The sequence below is a fragment of the Capsicum annuum genome, chromosome 2 (assembly GCF_002878395.1).
Source record: "Capsicum annuum cultivar UCD-10X-F1 chromosome 2, UCD10Xv1.1, whole genome shotgun sequence".
NCBI lineage: Eukaryota > Viridiplantae > Streptophyta > Magnoliopsida > Solanales > Solanaceae > Capsicum > Capsicum annuum.
In genome coordinates this window covers 86227618-86240895 of record NC_061112.1, presented here as the reverse complement: position 1 = coordinate 86240895, position 13278 = coordinate 86227618, and positions in this window count along the sequence as shown.

Sequence of the window (13278 nt, the reverse complement as noted above, 5' to 3'; positions counted from 1 at the left end):
GCTGACCCACAATTGATTTTATATTTAGCTGTAGATGCTCCGAAGGACAGAGTCTATATCATGCATGAAGCATGGTAGATCAATCAGTTCCAAATAAAATAATTCTTGAAAAGAACAAGGAGCAAATGATCATAATAAAAGAGGCAATATGCTCTTGAAGAGTGACGACATAATGCTTCGTGAAACCTTCAGAAGAGGTTCAGGTACCTAAAAATAATAATGTGATGAGATCTCAATAAGTTATGTCGTAGTGTGAACCGATACAAATGATATATTGTCGATAATATCTTTAGTACAATAGTGCACAATATTGTATAATATTATGAGGATCTGAATTCTACGTTTATTTAAGCATGCTGACGTAAAAATAATTATCAAGTGAAATATGCTTCTTGGTAAGCATAAGTTTATTTGGCCTGCATTCCTGATACTAGAAAATGTAATATATTCAAATGGTTCACTTGATAATGAAATTTACATGAAAATTCCAGAAGGATTAAAAATGCCTGAAGCATATAGTTCAAAGTCGCAAAAATTATACTCAATCAGATCACAAAGATCGATGTATGGACTAAAACAATCAGGACATATGTTGTATAATTGCCTAAGTGAGTACTTGAAAAATAAAGGATACATAAATGGTGTTATTTGTCCTTGTATTTTCATTAAGAAAATGACATCAGGGTTTGTCATACTCGCTGTTTACGTGGATGATATAAATCTCATTGAAACTCGAGAAGAGGTCCAAAAGACAATTGAATATCTAAAGAAAGAATTCGAAATGAAAGATCTTGAAAAGACAAAACTTTGTCTTGGTCTGCAAATTGAACATTTAGAAGACGGGGTCTTCATTCATCAAACTGCCTATACCGAAAAGGTTTTGAAAAGATTTTACATGGACAAATCATATCCATTAAGTACTCCAATGGTTGTTCGATCACTCGAAGTGAGTAAAGATCCATTCCGACCTCTGGAAGAGGGTGAAGAGATTCTTGGTCCCGAAGTACCATATCTCAGTGCTATTGGTGCACTTATGTACCTCGCTAATTCTACAAGGCCAGATATAGTATTTTCTGTAAATTTGCTAGCAAGGTACAATTCTTCTCTTACGCGGAGACACTGGAACGGGATTAAGCATATATTGACGTACCTAAAAGGGCTATTGATATGGGTCTATTTTATACTAACAAAACTAGTTCAGATCTTGTCGGTCATGCAGATGCAGGTTATTTATCTAACCCACATAAAGCACGATCTCAAACAGGCTATGTGTTTACATACGGATGTACTGCTTTATCATGGTGATCAACAAAGCAGTCTATCATTGCTACTTCTTCTAATCATGCTGAGATAATAGTAATTCATGAAGCAGGTAGAGAATGCATATGGTTGAGATCAGTGGTACATTCCATCAAAGAGAGATGTGGCCTAAAACTTGATATCATGATACCCATGGTCATATTTGAAGACAATGCAGCATGCATAGCTCAATTAAAGGGAGGCTTTATAAAATGAGATTGAACGAAGCACATTTCACCAAAGTTATTCTTCACGCACGATCTTTACAAGAATGGTGATATTGATGTGCAACAGATCCGCTCCAGTGACAATCCACCAGATTTGTTCACCGAATTCTTACTAACTTCAATCTTTGAGAAGATGGTATACAGGATTGGGATGCGAATACACGTTGTACTCTTTTTTCCTTAACTAGTTTTTCTTATTCCATTGGGTTTTTTCTGGTAAGGTTTTTAATGAGGCAGCATTCAAATGCGTATTTACTAGATCATCCTCTACATGAACATCCAAGGAGGAGTGTTAGATATTAAATAATATGGATGGCTATGTGAATGCAATAAGGCAATCTTGTAAAACAAGATGCACAAAAGCATTTTTGTAAAATAAGCTTTTTCATTGGCTTAGTGGAGTAATAAGAAAAAGAACTACTACTATCTTCATTTTCTCTCTATTAGTATTTCACCATTAAGTTTAATATTTTGCTTTGATTATTTAATAAAGTTTTAATCTTCCAAAAAATGAATAGTCGTAGTAAACGCGTAGGTTAACGTCGTAACTGAGGAAGCTTCTACTTACCTATATTTGCTTCTTCCTAATGAAAAGTGAAAATAGCGATTGATGAGAGAAGTAAGGACAAAGGCACAAATTGGAAAGACATCCAATTAATTTATTGGTAATGTCACGTTTATAGTTCCTTTCTTTTTTCCTAAGTAACAAGATGTTTGACTACGGGTGTGTTTGGTATGATGAAAAATATTTTTTGAAAAATATTTTCTTATTTTCTCTTGTTTGATTGTAGTTAAATGTTGGGAAAATGTTTTCCATAACAACTCATTTTCCTCCATTTGAGGGAAAATGACTTTCCTCATGGCCAAGGAAAGTCATTTTTCGGAAAATGATAAATGTGACTTATGACCCCATCCCCACCCCTCTTCCCCACCCTAACAACACTCATATTTATATTTCTCAAAAAATTCACATTACTCAAAAATATTTTTTACTGTGCTTTGTTTCAATTTTTCACTACTTGAAATAAAAAATAGTGAAGCCCGAATTTTTTCTTTTTCAATATTTGTTGAATGTATTATTATTTTTATACGCATAAAGAAAGACTTACCTATGTTGCGTTTGCTAATTGCATATTTAATTTTGCCATCTATGTAGCTTGTTTCATAAGGTTGAATAAGCTTGTCATTCTATTGTATTTCTATTAATTGTAGTATCTTGAGGTTGTCCTAGCAAAATATTGAAAAATGTCTCCTATATTTGCGAATTAGTAGTCGATTAAATTTAGTGATTGTAATATTTTAGTATTCGATATTGATATTATTTGCTATGCTTAAATTAATTCTTACAAATTGTTGAGTTGTTAGAGGCACTGATATACTAGTTAACAGTTAGTAGTATTTTCTAAAAAATAATTTTTCACTCACCAATCAAACACAAGAAAATATTTTATACTCACCAACCAAACACCATAAAATATTTTTCGAACTTCACTCACCAATCGAACATGAGAAAATAAGTAGAAAACCAAATTATTTTTCAGAAAAATATTTTTAAAAAAAATATTTTCCATCATACCAAACACACCCTACATAAATAATTTGAGAGAAATAAAAACCTTTTCACATACATTATAAGCATTTTCATAATTTAAATTTATGGTCTTAAATATCATTATATTTCTATGATTATAAGAACGTGTTATTAATAGGATAAAAGGTTTAAAGTTAAAATGAGTTTTCTAAAAATATACAAAATAGTAATATTATTCTTTTCTTTTACGGGTTAAAAAAAGAAATAGTACATGCCACGCAAGTTGGTAAAGGGACAGTATAATCTAAGTGGTTTTAGTAAGTTATCTGTCTTGTTTAGAGAAAATGGTTTATTACTCCATTCCCTCAATTAATTTTTACCCAAAATTTCAACTACGCATTCAGTCTTCACGGGTGTTCCATCAATCCCCCCCCCCCCCCCCCACCTCCTATATTTGGTACCCCCAAGTGTTGACCTATCATGGGAGGTGAGAACACCTCCTCTAGGCACGTAAGTGGAGGCACCAAGACTCCAAAATCACAAAATGAACTACCACGTGTATAATATATGTCATTAATTCATGAATTAATATTCTCCTAACAATCATCTTCTCAATTTAAGAGATGTAATCATTTACACAATAAGCCTTTATCTCCTCTATTTTTTTCGATCTTCTTTCAAAAGAACCTACGGTTTAGTTATTAATCTCAATTTCTAGTTTAATTTTTGAAGTTGTAATTTGTAATCTGCTCCAAGTATTAATTTAGGGTTCGTAATTTGTAGATTAATTTTGTCGGAATTTATCAAATGACAAATGTTGAATTGAATAAGTTTCGTATGAATGAATCAGGCCCAATGCCTAGTGATGTTGTGAGATGCAAGGATGATATTTTTGCTGATCAATACTCTTTTTTAGCATGTATATTCCATTTATTTTTTTAAATCTAGCTCTTGATATTACTTGTAATTTTTTTACATTAATTTTTTTCTTTTACAAGAATATTCACATTTCAGGAGTTTTTAAGAATAGTGATTGATTTACCCCTGAGAGCATAACCAGCTATCATACTAATGTAAAGAATAGTATCTATATCAACTGCCAATTTAAAAATTCTCTTTGCATATGTTACATTTCCTCCTTTTGAGTACGTATCAATCAACGAATTTGACAACTTAGCATTCATTGTGGTGCCAGTTCTTAGTATACAGGCATGTATTTTCTTTCCATAATTAAAAGTCGCATGTATGGCACATGCACCAAGCAGGTTTATAAAAATCATTTCATCAAGAATAGTTGTTTTCTGTGTCATCAACTCTCCAAAAAGCTGAAAAGCATCTTTACAGTAATGTACTTTCACGTATCCAGATATCATAGCAGTCCATATAACATGATTATTATCAGGCAATGAGTCCAAAAGCCTTCTTAATTCTAACACGTTATTTATTTCTGAATATCTTACTATTAATGGCGTGACAACAAGAGGGTTGTCTTTCTAAGTTGTTTTACAAATTAAATGTGCATAATTCAAGAGACCGCACTTGCAATAAAGATTAATGACACTACTGCTAATAAATGGATTCAAACTCATCCCTTACTTCAAAATCCAAGCATGAATCTCCTTCCCAAGTTTCAAATTCTTCACTCTAGAACAAGTACTTATAACGCTAGAGAAACTGTGCTCATTCCATACAAATCTCTCCTCCATCATGCTCCCGAACAACATGATAGCCTCCTCTTCCTAACCATTTTGGGCAAAATCCAAAATCATTGTGTTGCAAGAAACTTCATCATTCAACTGTCGCCTACTTAAAAAAGGAAAAGAGAGAAAAATAATATAATTTTTTCTTATAAATTATTTTCTCATTTATGTGTTGTATTAGAAAACTAAGAAAATCATTCATCTATCTCTTTTAATTATATTAAATGTGCGATGTTAAAAATCTAAAAGGTCATCTCTTTAAATTCCTTTAATTTAAAACTCACTTTGTCTTTATTTTCATTATTATTTTCACAATGTTTTATTGTCATAAGCTATAAAATAACTAATGTATATTCATAATAGGTGTTTCATATTGTAGTTCTATCAATAAAAATTATAAAACTTTGTAAAGATGATCACATAAACCTTTTAAATTGTTATGTATTTGATGCTTATTATATTCATGTTTTAATTTGACTCAAAGAAAATGAAAGCTATTGAACGGTGATTGGCTTGTGAAGTAAATGTGGAAAAAAAAATTGTACATTTACTTCATATTTTTTCTACTTTTTAATGATAAAGTTTGGAATAATGATTTTGTATTACTTACTTATTTTTATATGATCTCTCTATATTTTATTTTTATTTTGTATTTTACATGAATTTTAATTGACGAAAATTCATAATTTCTTTTAGTTTAAAATAGTACCTATGATTTTATTCAAAATATGCTAATGTTTCTTTTGTAACCGCGCAAAGTACGAACAAATCCACTAGTTTATTATAAAAGCGATGCAGTACAATTGCTTCTGTAGATTGCTGGTTGTCACTTATCTCCCTGAAATGTAAATATTCATAATTTAAAAAAAATCAATAAATAGCTATGTCTAATAGAAAAAAATGGTCAAAAGCCCCCCAATCTTTACCTCAAATCTCAACTACACACTTATACTTTGCGGGGGTACTATGACCCCCCTGAGAAGAAACAAGAAAGAAAGAAGAGAGAAGAGAAGAAACAACCATGGTGTCAAAGAAAGAAAAGCCATGGTGTTAAAGAAAGAAAAGAGAAAGAAGAAAATTGAAAAAATAAAAAAAAGCCATAAGAAATTATAAAATTAAGGGGTTAAAACATCTTCACTCTCTCAAAGAGAGTGCACTACACCTTCCGTACCACCTCAATATTTAGGGGGGGAGGAGGGAAATAAATCCATTTTAAAATAGTTCGGGGGTAATAGGATCCCTGTAAAGAATAGGTGTGTAGTTGGAATTTGGGTAATGGTTGGGAGGCTTTTGGTCATTTTCTCCGTAGAAAAATAATGCAAGTCTCGCTAGAAAATCATATATGTCTAATAGGAAAGCAATACAAGTATCACTACCAAATCATATATTACTATCAGTGTCTGAAGCTTTACCCTTATCTTATGATTGTGAAGGTAAAGAGGTTGTTTCCAAAGGAGCCTCAGCCCAAGTAACACACGTAACCTTTGGAGATATTATGAAAAACAAAATTTTCTGACAAAATAATTAACTAATAACGTCACTTGAAACAGACAGCAAGAATGGAGACGGGAAACGCAAAATAGGATGTATTATTGACGAAAAATGTAGAAGAAAAAAATCAAAATAGGATGTATTATTGACGAAAAATGTAGAAGAAAAAAATCAGTTGAATATGAATAAGTTGCAGCAATTCACAAAATGATTTGATGAGAACTTGAAAAGCTAATGGAAAAAAGATTTCACCAGAAGCACATAAAAGTCAAAATGAAAAATAAGGAGCAGTATATTTCGTCATAGGAATGCAAAATAAGCAAATCCACTTATAATATTAAATAAACTCGAGGTTCATAATAGCCTAACAAATATTGCCACACTATATGTCCAATTCAACTTAATGAAACCACGTGTTGGAAGAAATCTTTAACGCATATGTCTTCTCTACTTTTCTTGCTAATGAGAAACTTAGTCTGGAATAGTTTCGAACGCAATCAAAATCAACAGCAGAGACTATATAAACAAATTGAGAGGTGGTGTGCATACCTGAACTTAGCAAAAGTGCATAATTTAGGCGTTACTTTTCTAAGAAATTATAATCATCAACTATGATGAGCTCTTACTGTTGGAGGCTTCATAGAATTTTTTCATTACAACATCTTTTTTTCTTTAAATAATGATGGTGTTCCGATTAGTTTGAGCATAACTTGAATAATTCACTGAGTACTTGACATCTTCTATCGCACATATCAAGTACCTTTGTCATCAAAATTTAGACAAATGAAAAGAATTCACCTAGTGTCTACTGTTAAAAGAATATCTTAAACCATCAAAATTGTCATTCAATTTTAAAATGAAGACAAACATCACTAACTGAAATAAAGTAGAATAATACTAATTGAAATGTAAAAGATAGGAATTACGCAAGACATTCCAAGAAATAAATGTGTCACTTTTTTTTTCATAATAAAATTTCCTAAATCTCGCGGCACACTGTATGAAACTTGATGGATAAAAGATCCACCCTTCTCCACTTAAATTTTCTGTCTTTACCTTTTAACTATGCAATTATAGCTTTTAACTATAAGATCATCCTCAAATACATTAAAGCTATTAGAGTGTTACATCACCCTTAAACATTAGACCTACATGCTATCTTTATCCCTATGAAAATCTAGGTAAACCAAAAAATGTGATTTGCAAAGTATGCTAATTTGACATTTGAAGCATGTCAAGATATCCTAGTGTATATATTTCATATAAGGCGTGGTTTTATGCTAATTAACTATATTCATGTGGAATACAATTATGAAGTCTTTAGATAATTTTATTTTTCATAGAGCACTAATATATCTTAAAAGTGGATCTTGATTGAACGGAATGGATAGAAAATGAGGTCTAACTGATTAAGAATTGGCATTCTTGAGATCTGTTTAATTCTTACATTACTTTCAACTTCACTTCTTGTTAATATCACCAACTTGGAGTATGCATAAAATGTTTACATAAGCAATAAAAGTTTCCTTGAACGATATCATACCATCTAACTAATGCGTGAAATAAAAATAGTATATGACACTAAAGCTTTCACTACGCGGAGAATGCAGAAAAGGGACAAACAATAAGTGTTTATTGTACGCAGTCTTACTTCATATTTCTGCAAGAGACTTTTTCTATAACTTGAACTTGTGACCTTTTTATTAATGTAAACAATTTCACTTTGTTGATATGAAATTTTCTAGCAATTTTACATTAGTATTTTTTGAATGTAATCGTTAAGAAAGGAAAATGTAACAGTTGTATAGTAACAATCCAATAGACTTATTGAAAAAAAATTCGAAGAAGAAAGTCTTAAAGTAGTAGTACCTGTGCTTGCAAAGGTGATGCAATAAGTATCAGGTACTTTCATAACCCTCAAAGACCAAGAAAAATAATCCAACAACAAAAAGGTTGTCATATAATGGATAAACTAAATACAATTGTCAAATTGAACCTAGTAAAAATAACAATTCAAAAAACCTCAACTGAACTTTGAATAAGATTGCATTAATAACCTAGAAACATCACACTTGAATCCCGTTTGAATGAGCTTATTTTTTTTTGGCTGATAAGTCAAAAGTCAAAAGTTAGAAATTCTAACTTTTGTCTTTTTGACTTATTTGTGTCTTTTTAGCTTAAAATAAAATATTTTTAAACACTTTAGAATTTTATCCAAACACTATCAAAAGACTTAAAAAGCTATTTTTAGCTTAAAAATACTTAAAATAAGCCCATCCAAACGGGCACTTGATATTTTTGTTCAGATCCACCATTCATTTTACTAGACATCTCCCCAATTTTAACCTAAAATCATGAAATTAACCTTCTTCATATTTCAAATTTTGACCAAATGTAGAACTAAAAGGAAGTACTTCTTAAATAATTTAGGATTTCAGGAAGAGGGAACGAAAGACATAGAAAAATTTACCTCTTAAAGGATTATGTACTATTATTATCACCGTCGTCGATCAATCTTCAAACCTTCTTGTAAGCTCTCTTCACAAACAATAAAAAAATGAAAAGAGAATATTGCAACAGTTAAATTAAAAGAGGAAAAAAAATTGGGAATGAAAATGAAAAGAAAAATAAAAGGAGAAAACTTGACGCCTACATTAAAAATCATTTAGGGCCACAAAAGGAATAGCTTGTTGAGAAAAATAATTACTTTACTAACAATAAATATTTTAGCAATAATTTAAACATGTTGTTGCCAATTAGTTTATATTTAAAATTTATTATAACTACCCACAAAATATGAAAACAACATTTAGATATTTCCCAACAAAATAAATCTCATGGTTAAAAGTTTTACTATATAGCAATAATAAAATTAAATTGTTGCTATTGTTGATGTAAGCCAACAATGTTATAGTTGTTGGCAAACAACTGTTGCTAATTATGCATTTTGTTGTAGTGTCAACTTCATTCAAAATACTAAAAGGCAACATAAGGCAACATCCATCAACAAAACATTTCAACTTCTCACAAAATCATCATTCATTCCAAATTAAAGTCACACTCATAATGCTAACATAAGACAACGTTCATCAACAAACAAAACCAAGAATAATAAGTCCCAATCAGTTTACCATTACCATTCTTGAATACAAAATAAAATTATTTTTATGTTAACTGGACTAACTTAAAACATACATTGAGATCACTATAATATTTATGAAAAATTTAACTATAAAAAACTGTTATTCTGACTTGAATTGTTTGAACTACTTCCCACCGTCTTCTTTCTTTTCTTCTCTTTAAACTCTTCTATTTTCTTGTTGAGATTGTTGCTTTGCCTTTTTATTTTAACTTACTGGTAGTACTTGTGTATAACCAATGTTACCAGTTACATCAGCTGATCTTGTCATCTTTGCTTGGTTAGTAGAATAGATTTATTGCTAGGCATACCAGGCTGCAATGAAGGATTAAAAAATTCAACAATCAAGATATACCAAAGTCTCAAAATTTACGCATGATATAATAAAGTTAGAGACTTACAATCAAGACTTTGAAGCCATTTTCAACTTGAAACACACTCATTTTCATTACTCTTGACCTTTCGAATGGAGTTGTGTTTTCTCTATCACTACTCATTACTCTTTTATTAGTTTCAGCTATTGAAGATGATGCACAATAATCAGGAGGTACAGAAGATGATGCTGAAAAAATAGTAGGTGCAGAAGGTATTGTAGGTAGAGGAGGTGCAATAGGTCAATAGGTGCTACTAATGTTGTTTTTTGGGTCTCCCTCTTTCTTTTTTCTTGAGGAGGTACACTAATGACTTCTGATGGAGTTTTCTATACATATAAAAAGAATGCTATAGAAATTATTGAGATAATCGTACTAAATTCAAATATAATATTATTTTTGGTCTGTCTCTTTTCCTGCTTGAATAACTACTTTTTTCTTGAAGAGGTGCATTAGGTACTTCTGGTGGAGTTTTCTATATCTAAAAAGAACGTTATACAAAATTAGAGAAGTTATAAAACAATAAATTCAAGTGTAAAAATTATCTTTGGTCTGCCTCTTTCCCTGCCTGAATTAGTAGTTGTTGCTACTAATGGTGCACTTGGGTTTACTGATGGTGTACTTTGAAGGCACCCTCTCTAGTTGTGGCCTCTAACATGGCACACACTACATGTCATTATTAGTCCAATTCTAGATAATTTTCATGATTTATTTGTTTCTCTAAGTTTCTTCCTTCTAATCTTAGATTGCCTGCCAGACATGTGTGTGATTTCAAGTGGCGCAATAGTAATGTTTGAAGAAACTAGCCACATTTTCATATTTGTTAGTGGTTCAAGAATACTGGCATCAGTCCTCAAGTATGTTTTCTTACAATAACAGCTGTCAATATAGTCATACAGAGGCTACTTTTTGAATAACAATGCAGCCACAACATACGCACATGATATGTTTTTTAACTGTCACACCCTACAACTATAAGTCTTCTTCATAATATCCACTCTGTGTTGACAAAACCCTTCTTTCACTTCAAAACCAACAACTCTATTAAAATCAATGATACAAGTCATAGACCTGTTGATGTTTTCCTCTAAAACCTCTAAACATGTTGGAGAGTAATTACACTTTCAAGTACTTGATAGCTCCCTTAAAATGCCTATTCTTGTCATTATCATTAGTCTGATTTCTGCATGCATGGTAATGATGGTCTTGTGCCTAGCTATCAATATCTATGCATTAAAACACGCAAGTGTCTTGTTATCCATAGGATCACACTTGACTTCAGTGTTGAAGTAAAGCTTGCACCAATAATTAATATTGTAGTACATTAACTCATCCATCATATTTTCAGGACAAAGTAACCTCATCTTCTCTATGTTTTTTCATAATTGTGACTCAAATGTACTTTTGGCTATCTTCCAAAATTATTATCTTTTTTGAAGACCTCTCCAGTTCTTAGCCCAATATTCTATGTATAGATTGAGGTAACACCTTCTCAAGTAATGCAAATAGTTCATACAGTACACATACATACTATAAAACAAAATAAGGTGAAATTAGGATATAATTAAATAAACTAGGTTAAACTAAAAAGAAATTAAACATAAACAGTATGCATACCTTCTACATATTTGTAATCAAGGTGAGACCTTCACCTTATCCAAGTCCTAGGTCATCCTTTATGCAACTAACAAATTAAGTTCATGTGTTTATGTTCTCCTTTTCAACTACTACCCAAGAAAGTGGCAACATCTGGTTATTTTTATCTTTGGCCATAGCAACTAACGATTGGCCTTTAGAAACACCTTTAAGAAAATAACCATCTAAACCTATTAACTTCCTACAATGTACCCATGCATGCCTTCTTCAAAGCATCAAAATAGATTTAAAAACTCTGAAATTTACCCGTTGCATCAGCCCCACAAAGTTTAACAACACAATTGGTATTTAAATTTGTCCTCAATAATTCATCATTATAGTCAAGAATTCTTTCAAATTCTATAGTATAATCACCCATTATATCTTTGAACACTTTAGCTCTTGCTCTTCTAACTGTAGTCTTACCAATATAAAGTTTGAACTTTTTTCTAATCAACTCTTGTAACTTGAAGACCCATATGTTTGGTTGCTCAATTATTCTTTCTCTAAAGGTTTTAACCAAAAACTTTACATTTTACAAGTAATTTTTTATTGTCTTATTGCAAGTATATTTTGGAATGTAAGTTTTTATCATGAAATCATTTGTTGTCTTGTCAAGACCCGCATATAAAAGCCATGGAAAACCATTTTTGTATCTAACTCTAACCTTTTTTGGATCATCCACCAACTTCTCCACATGAATCCTTTTTCTTACTGCATATTTAGTCATTGTTCTTCTAAATTCATTCACATCTTTAAACATCATAACCAACTGCCAAACAACTTTCGTTACAATTGGGTCATAAATATTTTCTGGGCTGTTGTCCTACTCTTTCTTGACAACTTAACAATTCTTGCCCTACCACATGCAACCACATTATGTTCATCATCGTGATAATGCTTAAGTTATACTCTTAAATAAGTGTAAGCGATCGTTTTCAATATAATAATCCAATTTTAGGTTGGGGTCGAATCCACAAGGAGTGAAAACATAGAATTCAAAATCCAAGAGTGTTGATAGTTAACTAGAAATTAACCCGTAATGTGAGTAAAACAATCATACGTGTAAAATATGGGTAGGTGGGTGGGGTGGGGGATTAATTTGAAAGTTTAGATAATGACAATTTCCTTGCTTGTAGAACACTAATATGAGATTGAAAGTACTAAGAGTATAATCAAGTGGAGAGAAGCCTTAGGGTAATACAATTTTAGGTGTAAGTTCATACATAGGCAATTGATAATTTATCCAAGGTTAGATAAGGATAATGGGTAGGCTAGATTAAAAGGTATTGATGCCAATATTTTAATTACAACACCAAATTAACACAAATAGATTCTTTCAAACACCTCATAAGTGTACAAATTTTTTCAATCCAATGCCTTAATTAACATCCTTATGTCTAAGAGATTCCATTAAATAAAATGCTTCAAGTTATCGGTTGCATTTACTTCTCACCTATACCCCCTATTTCAAGGATGAAATGGGTTCAAGGTAATTGGGATTTGCAATCCCTAATTCATGATTAAATCATGGACTAAATGCAATATTCATCACAAATAACTAATTAAACAGAAATAATTAATATTCATGCACTAATCAGAACATATTCAAGCATAAGCCCAAGATTTATATGTAACTTAAACCTGTCAACTGGGATGGGTAAGACCGTTCTGGCCCGATTAACCCAGCCCACTTAAAGAGACTGACCTAGTTTGAATTAACCCGGTGGGTCGACCCGATTCTTAGATCTAGTCATAAACTGGACTGTCTAAGAAGGTCAGCCCGATAGACCAACCCAATTATAAAATCAAACCAGGCATACCGGATAATTGAATTGGACTAATTTATTATTTTTTTAAAATTTGAACGGACCATTTGTAATAC